Source organism: Lissotriton vulgaris, chromosome 6 (assembly GCF_964263255.1).
Source record: "Lissotriton vulgaris chromosome 6, aLisVul1.2, whole genome shotgun sequence".
In the NCBI taxonomy this organism is placed as follows: domain Eukaryota; kingdom Metazoa; phylum Chordata; class Amphibia; order Caudata; family Salamandridae; genus Lissotriton; species Lissotriton vulgaris.
In genome coordinates this window covers 651,680,610-651,696,393 of record NC_141694.1, presented here as the reverse complement: position 1 = coordinate 651,696,393, position 15,784 = coordinate 651,680,610, and the positions used below count along the sequence as shown (strand labels likewise).

General features: G+C 50.7%; 1 protein-coding gene across 2 annotated transcripts in view; it reads right to left on the bottom strand.

Moving 5' to 3' along the window:
• RRAGD (Ras related GTP binding D) overlaps positions 1–15,784 on the bottom strand; it is a 279,849-nt gene that overhangs the window by 202,861 nt on the left and 61,204 nt on the right. The window lies entirely within an intron of this gene.

The window sequence follows — 15,784 nt, the reverse complement described above, 5'->3', positions numbered from 1 at the left end:
ACTATCATTTCTGATTGTGACACCACCCGCCACTATGTACCCAGATTTGACCATACAGGTTTCCTTGCTGGATAAACATCAACCACTACCTGCAGGATACAACAGAATGTCGTTTTCCTGCACTGTACATTTTTCTGTGACCTTTCATCTCGTGCGAACACTCAGGTGACGGGCAGCCGGATCGCCCTGTTCAGGGAGAGGGTTTCTGCGTGCCTGGCTTCAGGCAGGAGCACTCGCGCTTTCATATTTAATTCTGGTCGGCCGAGTTATCGCTTCCCATTTCCGGTATTCAGTAAACAGGGCCGGTGTATTGGTATGCAGAACCGCCGCTTTCTGCCTAATCTGTGGCAAACAGTTTCTCTACCCCCTTTCCTGCTGCTCGTGATCTGCTTTTTGTGCTTTTTTAATGGGCTGTTAATCCCATTTCACACCTGTGAATAGGGTTTAAATGGCATGTCCCGTAACAAAAGAGGGGGGAGATGGGAAGGCATTGTACCGAACAAGGTGTCAGAGAAGCTCTGTTTAACTGAAAGCTACCGCCAGAGGCACTGGCTTTTCTTATGGATGTCTCATTTAAATGTGCTAGCCAGGCCTCAGCCCACATTTTCCACCCTGAAGATTCTCTACCAACGGTTTGTTTTTTTCTAGGAATACCACTTTATTATTTCAAGTGAGTGTTATCCATCAGATCCACAACCGTAAATATACCCGTCTCCATGATATATTGAGCGCCCAACAAAGTTTCAAAACGTAATATAAAGATAGCTGTCTCCTCTGTACGTCCAAGATGGCAGCAATTCGAGATTCCTAATGTTGGCTAGTTATTCACGTATTTTATTCATCCCACCTGGCTGTAGCCTTTTTTTTTTTTTTTACTTCTGAGCAATCCTGTGACTGAATGAAAATGTACTCGGGGTCGCGTTGTTTTTAAGATGCTGCAGTTGCATTATTTCTTAAGTAGATTCTGCTTTACATATTGCTGGCCAAACAAAGCACCCTGCGTTAAAGGAAGTGTGAGATTTAACCTCTTCTAGTGCCTGTCCTGTTTTCGAACTGTTGACTATTTAATGACTAATAAGGTACATATGTCATGGTTCTTCTTTAGAAATGTGTGCGTGGCAACGTCATTCTCCAAAACGTGATTCCATGATTCGTAAGTTTTAATATATTTTGTAGAAATTACACGCTCGATTTAGACTGTCTCAGGGCCAGATCATATAAAATGCACCAGCGCCAGACTGGACACTGTGTATTAAACCTCCCCATGACCCGCGGCACGCCATTTCGGCCAACATCACCTGCCCCCCACCAAGCACCGCATGAACTGCCCACAGGAGATTCCATCACCAGCCTAACACATTAACAGCCACTAACTACCCACACACTGCCATCATGACACGTAGAACTGAGGTTAGCAGCTCATATCAGGGTATGCTCCGCAAACAGCCCCATTGCTGTAAGTGGAATGAGGCCCTTCCTGGTTCAGCAATGGCAAAGGCTGCACACGGGCCTAGATATGTTTCTTTTTTTAATAGAGGTTTTTTATAGTGTGAACTTGATCCGTAGGTATCAGAGCGCCTTACATGAGCATCAGTTGCGTTACAGATGGACACATTACTCAATGCGCATGCGCATTGAGCGAGACTATAGGGGCTTAAATAAGGTTTACCTACACTGGCGATTGACTGGCGATTTGATGCTGTGCCCGTGCGCTTTTAGGTCAATGCGCAAGCGCATTGACCTAAAATGCGCGTGCACATCATCAAATCGCCGTCTGTTCCCCAGCAGAACTCCTCCCACACCTTTGAAGTGAAGCTTAGCTTCACTTCAAAGGCCCCTGCTGCTTCACACTACGGCCCGTGTCACTCCCCCATCGCCGCTCTCCCCGCTCCGCCCCCTGCTGCGGCCGTGTCGCATTTCTCCTCCCCCCTCCCCACAGCAATGCCCTCAGTCTTGTTCGTCTTGTGTGCAAACTTCTTATCTTTTGCCTTTTGAAAGTATCATGTAAAATAATTATTACGTTTCAAGACCCTCAATTTTAATTAGCTGCTTAGATAGCCGTTCAATTTCGCTTTTTAAAAAGCGCGCATGAAAACTTCTTTGGGTGGCTAAGGCGCCGATGTAGGTGGAAGCGGGACTCCGGAGCTCCTCCGCGCCCGCCTCGCACCACCACATATCCTGGGTCCCGGCTCGGACCCCGAACCCACAGAAGTGCCCAGGAGAGTACCGGGAGCGAGTAGGGGGAACCCGGCGGCCCTGTATGAGCCCCCACTGAACTTTTGCCGGAGAACGAGGCACCGGGGGCAGCGAGCGCCCAAAATGGCGGCCGCCGTCCTGACCTGAGACGCCTGGCGGCGGAGCCCTGGTGGAGACGGGGAGCCCTGGGAGGCTGAGGCAGCGGGCAGCTTGTCGGCGGGGACCCCCTGGCATACGTTGGAGGTGAGGAGCACGGACTGGCGCCACAGCACGCGGATCCGGAGGGCGAGAGACGGCCGGCTTGCCTGACCTTAAGATGGCGCCGCCAGAGTGCCTGTAACTGCTTTGGCGGCCGTTTTCGGAGCCCCTGGGGCCTCGTGGGGTGCTGTGTTCGTCCCCCAGGGGAGGATTTGCCACGGAGCCCATACCCCCAGCAAGCCAGTGGCGCTCGGACAGCGCAGACGAGGAGAGAAGGAGAGGAGGCATCGGCTGCCCGCTCCCACGAGGCAACTGACCCGGAGGCGGGAAGGGGCGACCACCTGGCCGGAGACGCCCGGGCACTGAGCGCTGCATTGAGAATGGTGATTGCAGGCGCGAAATCAGCCTGAGCCCCCCAGACGAAGACGACCCCGCCGGGCGACCGGACTCGGAGCTCTGGTGCCCCACGAACCTGGTGGTACGGGACCTGACCCCTAGACTGCTTCTTAGCATTGACCCCGCGTGACGCGGGCCCGGAGGTACGCGGGAGCGGGGTGCCCGTGGCGGAACTGGTGTGGCGAGCGGGAGCGCCGGCGGCCACCGAAGGGGCACACGGAGCTAGCTGCCCACCAACATGGTACGGGGTGGCAGAAAGAAGGGCTTTGAAGCCCTGAAGCTGGATGACCCGGGACACCTCGTGGAAGACGACCCGCCGGGGCTTGGAGCGGGGGGCTCGACTCACCCGCGGGATCCTTCCCTGGGGGACATCATGCAGGCGATCGTAGCGTCGCGGGAAGCTCTCGAAAAGTGCATGGATGCTATCGGAACGTACCTGACCCTGCTGAAGGACGACCACAGGAAGCTAAAGGAGCGGGTGGCGACCTCGGAGGTTACCCTGAAAAGTCTGCCTGGGGACATAGCTGAGCTAAAGACATCACTGGCAGAGATGGCGCAGAAGGTACGAGTGCTGGAGCTCAGAGCTGAGGACAGCGAAGGGCGCTCTCGGCGCAATAACCTCCGCCTCGTGGGGGTCCCCGAAAAAGTGGAGGGGCAGGATGCGGTCTCCTACCTGGAGGGCTGGCTGCGGACCCAGGTGGCCCCAGAAGGACTTTCCTCGTTCTTTGCCATTGAACGGGCGCACAGAGTCCCTGCGCGCCCCCCCAAGCCAGGGGGGCCGCCGCGTCCGATTGTACTGCGTCTCCTACACTTTAGAGACAGGGACCATATCCTGCGGAGGGTGAGAGACCTCCCGGACCTGAGAATCGACAACAGCAGGGTCATGGTCTTCCCGGACTTCACCAGAGACGTGCAAAAACAATGGGCCTCCTTCCTGGCGGTCAAGCGGAAACTGAGGTCGCTGCAGATGCCCTACGCTATGCTGTTCCCGGCGCGGCTGCGGGTGGTTGCTGGGGAGAGCACCCACTTTTTCCTAACGCCACAGGAGGCTTGGAGCTGGTTGGATGCCAGGGGGGAACCGGGTACGGATCCCCAGCCGCGGACCCCACCCAGGAGACGCTCCGCGGAAACGACGCCGACACGACGATCTGGCTCCCCATCGGGATGGCAACAGGAACGAGTCAAGGCGGTGCAGGCAGTGGCGGCCATTAGCCAGGGAGACGCCAGCCCCTCCAGCAGCGCATCGGAGCAGTCGAAGGCCAGTGCCCCCAGCCCTGGCTCCAGTAGTGGGCACGAGCTCTCGGAGACGGACCTGCCAGTGGTGACTCCCCAAACAGCGGATGCTATCCTTGGCTGATCTGGATCGAGGAACACTGGCCGAATATGTAAGGTACTGGGGTATGGCTGGGGGCCGCTTCCGGACGCTATGCAGTGGGGTGCGGATACCCCCCCGGGACCTATCACTGGGACTTTGGGGGAGGGGAGAGTCGGGACACCTCTCCTGAGTGTTGTTGGGTGAGGTGGGGCGGTGGCGGGGGGCTTCGGGCCTGTCTGGGGTCGGCGTCGCGGCCGCTCCAGCCCTATTCTGCAGTGACACGCTTTTGATATTAGAGTTTGGATGGGGTTTCCATGTTGGTTGTCTGTCCTGGGGTGTGGGAGTTGGGGTAGTTTGATTACACAAGTTGGAGGGGGGACGGGGGGGACCTGGGCGTGCTGGGGGGGGTCACTGAGAGGGTAGATAGGACACGGTGGGCTCTACCATGGGATCCGACTTAGGCTACAAATGTCTCACATGGAACGTAAGGGGGATGCACTCGATGCATAGGCGACACAAGATCCACTCCTATCTGGTCAGGCGGGGCATTCACATCGCATTCCTTCAGGAAACCCATCTGCTAGCTCAGGAAGGGAAGGCGCTGCAGCGACGTTGGAGGGGGCAGGTCTATCACACTGGCTACTCTGCTTATGCTAGGGGGGTGGCCATATGGATACGGGCGGGGGTACCTTTCCAGTGCACGCATCAAGTAATTGACCCGGAGGGGAGATACATAATGTTACGAGGAAAGCTGGATGGGAGGGACCTTAATCTGGGTTGTTTGTACGCCCCAAATGTGGACCAGCCTGCATTTCTCTCTCTACTGTCCAACAAACTGGCCCCGTTCTTAGTGGAACCCTTGCTCCTGGGCGGCGACTTTAATAGTGTGACTGACACTGCCCTGGACAGATAACACCCCCCCCTACTGAATGCACCAGCTGGCAAACTTGCACTTGCGCGTTCTGCATGGCAGCGCCGGTGGGGACTGGTCGACTCCTGGAGGGCTAACCACCCGTCGGTCAGGGACTATTCGTTCTTCTCCGCTCTCCATGAATTGCGCGTTCGCATAGATGCCTTCCTGTGTTCCCAGGACGTGCACGCAGAGGTGTGCCACAGTGAGTATCTCATGCGCTCGATCTCTGACCATAACCCGCTCCTCGTGCGGATGCGCTGGGCGCAAATCCGCCCGAGGATCCCAGCCTGGAAACTCCGCCCTGAGGCGCTAGACGACCAGCTCTTCCGAACCACAATAGCCTCGGGCATCGAAGCGTACTTCCAGGTGAACGCGGGCACGGCGGGCTCAGCTGCGACGGAATGGGACGCCTTCAAATCTGTGCTGCGGGGCCAGTGCATCGCGACGTCATTGGGGGTGCGGAGAACGTTGCTGGGGGAAATCGCGAAGGAGGACGAGGTACTGCGGGGGCTAGAAAGAGCAAGTCCTGAACGCCCGGACACTCACGAGGCCCTGCTGGAGGCGAGAGAGGCGGTGGCGGCGACGGTGGAGCGCCTCCGGTGCTTTGACTACAAGGCCTACCTTACACAAGCGCACTCGTAACGGGACAAATCAGGAGCTCTGCTGGCCTGGCTGGCCAATCCGGCTCGCCGGAGCGCGGTCATCCTTGAGCTCAGGGACCACGCGGGGACGGCGCGATTTGAACAACAGGGGATCAACGCGTTGTTCTATGACTACTACACGGAGCTCTACCGCAGCAGGGTCCTCCCATCACTGGAGGAATTCCAGGCCTTTACGGAGGATCTTGACCTGCCGGAACTGGGAGAGGAGAACGCAAAGCGGCTCGGGGACAAGATCGAGGAGAGAGAGGTGCGGGTCGCCATCAAGAGCATGGCAAGGAACAAGACGCCGGGCACCGACGGATTCCCAACGGAATTCTATCTCACCTATGCTGATCTCCTTGCGCCCAGGCTGACGTGGCTGTACAACGAGTCGAGGCGGCTGGGTCGTCTTCCTGCGACCACGAGGGAGGCGCTGATCGTCCCCCTGCTGAAACCGGGCAAGCAGCCATGGGACAGAACAGCGTACCGCCCACTGTCCATGCTCAACCTGGACTACAAGATTTTGAGTAAGATCTTGGCGACGCGCTTGCTCCCCCACATCCCCCACATGACCATGCTGGTCCACGCGGACCAGTCGGGCTTCATCCCGACCCGCAATACGGCGCTTAATGTGCGGCGACTCCTACATGTACTGGAGACTGACACCTATGACACAGACGAGGCAGTGGCGTTTGCTGTCGATATGGAGAAGGCCTTTGACAGCCTGGAATGGCCTAACATCTTAAGACCATATGTATCATTATCTCCATCGTACATTAAAGATACTGGAGCGATCATCACCAAGATAGAACATCTTCCCTTCAACACCAATAGTGACCTTTTAGTCACTCTTGATGTTGAAGCGCTGTACAGCAATATTCCCCAAACAGAGGCAGTGGAGGCTACTATGTGGTTTATTGATCTACACAGCATTCCATGCGATAAACGATTTATCTGTGAATGCCTCACCTTGGTACTGAAAGAAAATGTCTTTCAGTTTGGTGACCATATGTACCAGCAGACTAAGGGCGTGAGCATGGGGGCAGCCATGGCTCCGTCCATAGCGAATATATATATGGCCCTTTTTGAGGCACACCATATATACAATGAAATGGCCCCTTTCTATGAGTCTGTTTCCCATTGGTACCAGTTTATAGATGATATCTTTTTCATCTGGACCAATGGGGAACAGACTCTACGAGAATTCCTGGAATGGATCAACATGGCCGACAGTAACCTTCGGTTTACTGCTCATGTACATGAATCCCAGGTAGAATTTCTCGATATATACATTAGAAATCAATCTAACAAACTGGAGGTGGATCTATTCACGAAACCTACCGCGAGGAATACCCTCCTCCACTTCTCAAGTTACCACCCCAGGTGCCAAAAAGACGGAATCCCCTTTTCTCAATTCCTGCGTGTCAGGAGAAATTGCACCAACATTAAAGATTACGACCACCAATCTATAAAAATGAAACAAAAATTCATAGACCGGGGATATCCGCGACGTCTGGTGCGAGAAGCATACAAGAGAGCCCGGTTTTATAACCGAGAGAGTCTCCTCAAACAGAACAAACCGACACAAGAACCAAAATTGGTATGCATTACCAAGCATTCCACATTGAATGCCACCATCAGACAAACCATCAATGCCAACTGGCACTTACTAAACACAGATCCATCTAAACCTAAACTTGCCAAGCCGATGTATGCACACCGGCGAAACAAAAATCTGAAAGATTTGGTAGTCAGATCGCGGTTTGTCAGCTCAATGGCAAGAACCCCTTTTATACAAAAGTCAATAACAGGTACTGATGCCTATAAAGGCACTTCTCGATGTGGCACATGCCAATCTTGTGATGGAATCATTCCAGGAGATACTCTAGTGCATAATAATTTTAAAATAACAGCAAGGGAACTCTGGACGTGTAAGACAAGTAATGTTGTCTATCTGATTTTATGTCCTTGCAATAAAGGGTACGTTGGCGAAACTGCCCGCATGATTAAAACACGACTGACGGAACATAAATCGGCTATTAAGACACAGAAACTGACATCTCCTTTAGTGAGCCATTACTTAGAATATCGCCATGCCCCAACTGACATCAGATGGCGTATTCTTGAGAAAATACACACACCCGACAATACGGGTGGCGATAAAATAAGAAAGAAGAAAGAAGTCTTCTGGATTTTTTCGCTTAAGACATTTTCTCACGGCCTGAACAATGATTTACCGTGGTCGAATGCCATCCTTTAATGTGAATAATATTCTAAAACATAACTACTCTTCATTGCGATTCCAATGAGCCCAAATAGTAATATCTGAATGAGTTCTGTTTGTGACACACTAATTAATGTTAACTGATGTCCATAAGGTAGGTCTGCCTTACATTGCAAATAAATTGAAAGAATAAGTGCCCCCCCCTCCTCCCCCACCCCCCGCCCTCTCCCTACACTACAGAATGACCGTAACACGAAAATATCCACGTTAGAATAGATGAAAGAAACAAATTAAGCCAAACCCCTCAAGGGTCTGATACATAACGCTGCATTCGCTTGAGGAAAATAGATCCTAACCTTACGAATGCGTAATCGCCGAGAAGGTTATAACTGAGAATGAACGTCTTCCGGTAAAAGACGCTGTATCCCTTTAAGAAAAACGGGCCGTGTCCAACCAATAGTTAGACTGTTTGCATAAAAGGCCCGGGCAATCACACATTCCAACTCTAACCAAACGAAGGAAGGCAGCACACGCGGTTCACAGACCAGAGATATCGGTAAGAGAAGAAATGCAACATTAGTGTTAACTGTTCCACGCAAAAGAGACGAGTTTGCACACCCGCAAGTGTAACACCCTTTTCCCTTGCCTCGTGATACAGATAAACGTTACCGTTATCAGTCCCCATACTGCACCGCTCGAGACAGACAACTAAATCTGTGAAAGTTTGCCGGTAAGAATCGTTTTTACACTGCACATGCCCATTAGGGCTAGGGGGAGAGTAGAGATATTACTCCTCAATTCTTACAGCTGTCCCTTTCACCACAGAGTGTCTCTTCATCTGATCCGCCGTGGGACTGATGAGAACCTCATTCTGTTAAGCCTGGCCGTTCCCCTTCATATCCGCGTGTTTCACCAAACTCTCGGATTAGATTGACTAATAATATCGATTCGGTAAGAACCTTTGTCCCTTCTAATCTCAAAATTGGGTAAAAGAAAATTCACGCCATAACAGCTAATGTTTTAAACTTCAGTAATTTACCCACAAAATGTTTTAAACTTCAGGGTCGGCTACACGTGTGGTCTACAGCATGCATCAGCGTTTCGATAAGCCATAGACTGAAAGAGGACAGTTTGTTTATTATTATTATCATCACAACATATGCAACTAGATACGAATCACCTAACCTAAGGTAACTAATAGCTATGCCATAATGTAATGCATTTGTGCCATTCAGTTAAATCAGAATACGTAATATGACAAATTCTATTTATATACCATTTCAGATATTAAGTCTCTTTATATCTCTGTGACCTACGTGCTCCTACGGTTTTTACCCGCTTTTAGAAAGATACATCTAGAATATATCCACGTCAGTTTTTGACGCACTAGAAGGTGAGACATTTGAATGTGTGAATATGAAATGTAAACTAAAAAGTAGTTACTACATATAAGGGAAAGAAAAGTCACCTTGATATACATCTGTAGTGTTTTGTTTCCTAAACAGGAATAAGGGTAGGTTAACATTAACATGTTTGAACAATCCCACACATTTAGGTTAAGACATACATGCAAGATTCATTGCCTTTAGCAAAACACCCACCATTGGATCAGGGCACCTACCATGCAAGGCAATGCTGGATATTTTCTTCCGCAGGGCAATGCACCGCTGCAGACTTTGGTGATGTTAGCGTTTTACTCTGCACAGTCGGTAGAACTCCATCCATGACTGTGCAGACCTATATGACATTACTTCTTAATGGGTATCTCCTTTCTTCTTTTTTGCATGCGTTAAAATACATGTACAGCACAGTATACAGCCATGCCAGTCCACTCTGATAAAAGCTTGTCATCTAGTTCTTATTAAAAAACAAGAAAATCCTGATGCTATACAACAAATGTTGACAATGTGAACAAGTATGAAGCATGTTTATGCTCTATCTTAAGGATGTTATATAACAAATGTTGACAATGTGAATAGCTTTGAAGCATGTTTATGTTCTATCTCAAGGATGCCAATGTTTATAGAGAAAATAGATACATTTAATGGGTTCACTATCGATTTCTAGAGCACTAATGCGGTATATCAATATCTATGAAAGATTGACTAGCGGTACAATTAACATGAAATGAACGTTTGAAAACTGCTTCACTAAGAAAAGAACTGTAAAGTAAAAAATCTCCATAATTATCATTTTACAGAATATCGATGGTACAGTCCTGAAGAAGACAACTCACGTGTCGAAACGCGTCGACAGGAAACCATCTATTTTTATAGTGTCTAATGAAATTTTAAATATGACAAATTATGTATATTTACAATGAAGTTTGCATTTTCTCTGAACATTGTACCACATTTTTATCGTATGATTTTTTATGAAAACCTTAAAGAAATTAAAACCAAGTTTATTGGAGAAAGCAGTTGCGTAATGTTCTTGTAGATAATTTTATCTGCACCTGTACATGCTAGTAACGTTTGTGCATGCCTGGGAATTTTTGTTTACATATATTCTCTACCCTGACCCAGGATTGCTATTCGCACCAGGGGGCTCCTGTTTCTTTACATAGGCTTATCTCTTCCACGTTCAGCGCACGCTGGGCCTCGGCGAAGGCTTCGTAAATTGGACGAAGCTGCTTTATCAGGACGCGACGGCGAGGGTCAGAACTGGGAGGGTCATCTCTGAGATGTGCATGGTGGGCAGGGGCACCCGTCAGGGGTGTCCTCTCTCCCCCCTGCTGTTTGCCCTGGCTGTCGAACCCCTTGCGGCACGAGCCCGGCTGGCCCGGGCATATCAGGGCCTGGACGTCTATGGACAGGTACACCACATCGCATTGTACGCAGATGATCTGCTGCTGTTCCTGGCGAACTCGGCGGACTCCCTGCGCGGAGCTCAGACCCTCCTCCAATCGCTGAGCAGAGTCTCGGGACTCCGAGTGAACTGGGCGAAGTCCCACCTATTCCCAGCCCGCCCTCGGAGAGCATGCCCACAAACCACGGAGGGCGTGACGTGGGAGGAGAGGAGTCTGCGATACCTTGGCACCTCGATATTCCATGACAGAGCGGATATCCTTGAGGGTAATATCGGGACGGCAATCAGGCACACCAAAGGAAACTTTGACTTTTGGAGCACGCTCCCATTGTCACTCATGGGGAGAGTGGCGCTGCTCAAGATGGTCACTTTGCCGCGGCTACTCTACTTCTTCGGGACCCTCCCGATCTGGATCCCGGCGAGCTACTTTCGGCGGCTGCGATCGATGGTTATCTGCTTTCTGTGGGGGACGGGCAGGCGCAGGGTGGCGCATGCCACGCTTCTCCGCCCTCGGGCGGATGGAGGACTGGCAGTGCCGGACTATGAGTACTACTACCTAGCGGCGCAACTGCAATGGCTGACGCAGTGGGTGGCAAGAGCCAGAGAGGGGGAGGACGGCTCAGGGGAACCGGCGGGCCCGGTCCAGGTGTTGTCCCGGGACTTCCGATGGGAGATTTCCACCTCACCCAGGAATTTGCGACGGCCCGAAAATGCTGGAACAGATATCGCCGAAGGAGCGGTATTGCGGTTCCGTGCGCACCTGAGATCCCACTTAAACTCTGCGGTGCACTCCCGCATGGGGGCTCGTGGCGCGGGCTGGATGATTGGGACCAGCGGGGGCTCTCATCCATGGGCGACCTTTACGAAAACGGGGCGCTGTTGCCCTTCGACCTCCTGAGGGACCGCTTTGAGCTGGCGGGAGGGGACTTTCTCCTCCACGCGGCACTAACGGCGGCAATCCACAAACACTGGAAGGCGGGCATGCTGGAGCCGCCGCTGTCTCTGGGATGCCAGTACGTCGTGATGATGGCGGGGACGGTCAAGGCTGTCACGTGCCTATATCGACGCATGGTCTCGGAGTCCGTCGCCCCACTGCTGGCCTTGAAGGCGAAATGGGAGGCTGACTTGGCGACTGAGATCCCCGAGGAGGCATGGAATGGCATACTGGAAAGGGCCCGAAACGGGACGCGCAACGCAAGGTTCCAGCTGGTGCACTTTTATGTCCTACACAGGGCTTACCTGACCCCTGACAAACTACATAAATACTTCCCGGCCCACCCGGCGTCCTGCCCGCGTTGCCCGGCGGATCTCGCCGATTTCCAACACATGTTCTGGTCCAGTCCTGAGCTGGGTTCCTTCTGGAGAGAGGTAGTGGAGGTTCTGAGGGAGGTAACGGAGAGGGACCTGCAACTCACCATGGCACACTGCATTCTACACTGGTTCCCACACACGTCCAAAAACAAGGTTACTAGCAAATTCCTAGACCTAGGGCTCCTCCTGGCGAAGCGGGCCATCACGTCCCAATGGAAGGCGTCCAGGGGCCCCACGGCGGAGCGCTGGAAGGCTGAGCTGCACAAATGGGCCCGGTGTGAGGGAGAGCTTCGTCTGCAGGCCGCGCTCAGGGCAGGCAATGACATGGCACTGGAGAGGGCCAGGGCGTGGGAGGGGCTGGTCCTGGACCTCACGCTCCTGGACATGGACGAGGATGACACCCCGCTGCATAGCCCGGCTCCGGAGGTGTGCCTGCCTGACGTGGGGCTGTCTTAGGTCCCCTCTGCTGCTCCCCTGTTTGCATTCCACTGTGGTGACTTACGGATAGTTGCTGATAAATCCTGGTGCTTTGCTTCGGATCTGGTTTAGCCGAGAGGGTTGAGGACTCGGTTCGGTGGTACTCTAGCACGCCTGGGGGGGTGGGGGGTACGGGCGGGGGGGGCGGTTCTGGGAGGTACTGGGAGGGGAGAGGGGGGTAGTTGGGGTTGAGAGAGTTGAGGGGGGCCGGGGGGAAGGTCGTTCAGTAAGGGTGAAGAGTGACTCTTGGATCAACTGGACTTGGGGCACGACAGAGGGAGCGTGAGGACTGAAAAGCAACATTGCCATTCCCCAACCGCCTGGGAGTTATGACCCACCACAGCATTCTCTGGCGCGGCTTGTCCCCCCATGGTATCGCCGCTCAACCTCCGGGGTGTGAGCTAAATGGCGGTGTGACACGGAAGTGGGGAAGTTGCGCATTCCTTGAGCGCCAAGGGGAATGGTTCGAACATACTGTATGTATTAATGACCTTGCTGCAATAAAAAGATATTTACAAAAAAAAATGAAAACTTCTTTGCTTACTTTCTGAATCTGCTACTTAGCCAGCACCTCCCCTCTCTCTCACGGACGCCAGGCCGTCTTATTTTTTCAGCCTCCCCTTTTTCATTTCTCTCTCCTAGCTTCGCCCATTTCTCCCAATCACTCTTCTCTCACTCTCATACCTCGCTGTCAGTCTCTACTTTCCCGCTCCATTCCTCTCTAAATGTAAACAGAGACCCTCCTACACACACACCACCGCCACAGTGCCCGAACCTCCAATGCTCGTCGCATTTCTCCTCCCCCTCCTCAGCCGCCAGCACCTCCCCTCTCTCTCACGGCAACCAGGCCGTGTTATTTTTTCTGCCTCCCCTTTTTCATTCATTTCTCTCTCCTAGCTTCGCCCATTTCTTCCAATCACTCTCTTCTCTCACTCTCATACCTCGCTGTCAGTCTCTACTTTCCCGCTCCATTCCTCTCTAAATATAAACAGAGACCCTCCCACACACACACACACACACACACACACACACACCACCGCCAGTGCCCGAACCTCCAATGCTCGCAGCTTCCATGGTCCAAACACACCAAGCAAATCTAGAGGAGGGAGGTTTTAGTTTGAATGACTAAGTGCTGTGGCAGCACCCTCTCTCCAGTGTTGCATTCCAAATGCTATAGGTGTCACATTCGCGAAAGTTATAACTATTGGCATTGTAAATGACAAAGCTATCAATTTAGCTGTTTTAAAAACCAACAAATAAATAAAATATTTGTCATTTACAAGACCAATAGCTCCAACTTTTCTAATGCGAGACCTATTGCATTTCCAATGCTTGTTTACCCGTTGGGGACGGTTTTGCAGCAGAGCTGCAATATCGGCCCCCGTAACAAAAGCTGCAGTGGTGGTTGACACCGCCATGGAAATGGTTGTGGAAGAGCAACTTGTAATATGGCGTGCAGATCAGGGATTGGCACCACCTTCATTCGTCCCCACTTTACACACCGCCAGCACCGCGGGATCTAGGATACTGGTGGTGCCGGCAGTGTTGTAGCAGGCTGGATGCAACCCTACCACTACACTCAGATTAAGGAGGTCGGAGTGCGGTGGTCGAACTGCCACTGCGAGTACGGCGGTCCCAGGACCGATGTACTCTTAATAAGCCCCTAAATCTTGGATGACCGTTATGGTTATAGCAGTTTTGCAGATAAATATTAGTGTTGGTGCATGAATGCTATAACTGCCATTAAAATTTTTGCAGAATGTCTGATAATTACCAGTGGCTCCCATTAGCAGTTGCAATACAGAAACCTTGCCGAGCAGCACTGAGACTGTATCATTAAACGTATACAACCACTGCTAAGAAGTGCTCTGTCCCAATGAAGAATAGTCACTAGTAAAAAGTCTCAATGATGTCCCTTTAAAAAGCAGGTATTGTCCAAAGATGTTTGTTTTCCCATGGCAGAAAGGATGACTATGTGTAATTTCTGTTGTGCTGTACTTCTGTGCAAAGAACAACTATATTGAATTACAATGAGGTGGATAAAAGATTTCCACTTTCTATGGTTGATTATTGAATATTGATTAATTTGTTGGCTGAAGAAAGTAATTGCCTCACGTATTCAAGAATGTGAAAATATCAATTTAAAACTGTATTCATCTAAAAAAAAATAGCCAGGTGAACCAACAAATATGTATAGCAATAATACAGATCAGTAAAAAATGGATTGCATAATAAATAGGCAAAAAGCAGTAACAAGAAATACCAGGAATTCAAAGTCAATATATATTTTTTTAATTATACTTTTCCCAACTCTGAAAATACCTTCGGTCAGGTGGGCGGTGGTCAACCTGATTTGTAGCCTGCTCCACAAAACATGGTGGGTGGGGTGTGTAGTTTGACAGTTCCTATTACACATATTAGGTCGCGCCATATATAGTGCTGAAGTCTGAAATACACGTCCCCACATACGAGACCCGTTGAGAGATATGCATTTTCCCAGTAACAGCAACAAATACCATTATACGCTAGGATCTCTGTTGGAAAGAATTAGTCAAAAATGTACCACCTTATTTTAATCAAACTAGAACTAACTCACTTGGAATAATAGTTTACTGCATATACCCATGTCTCAGTGAGGAAAGATAGGAGTGATAGGTAATTCCCGATTTTAAAAAAAAGACAGCATTTTCTCATTTTTCATCGAAATTCCAAAAACTGAATGCAACTTTTATGAAAAGTCGTTCTTAATAGTGGACATCAATTCTGACGTGTTCAATGCATCTACAGGTCTTCCAAAGTTAGTATGTTTTCGACATTGCATTGAGTGCAATAAAACTCACGAATGCAATAAAACTCGTCAACGAAGGTTTGTTGTAACGTGCATTTAACAGCAAATTAAAAAAGCAGGTACACAAACGATGCTTGTCGTCAACACCCTAGTTGAAGTGCCACGCCTCAGTTGGAGGAGTGTTTTACAGCAGAAGGCTAACTACTGTTTATAGCAAGGATGTCGTGCGAACCCGTCACTATTTCATCACTTATAATCTGCTCAACTGTCACTTCTCACACTGGTAAACTTAGAAGAACGAAAGTGGAATGATAGCCCAGGCAAACCAGGAGATTTTCCAAGAGTCCCTCGGCAAGTGAAAGGCCGCGAGAGTTGGAAGTGTAATAACGCGAGGCCTGGTCCAGGAGACAACTGTTTGCTGCGGATCAAGGGAGAATGGTTCGCATTGCCCTGCAGAGAATGCGAGTGATGTCTGAGAGTCTATTGCGGACATTTTGCAGAGAAATGCCGTGTTTAT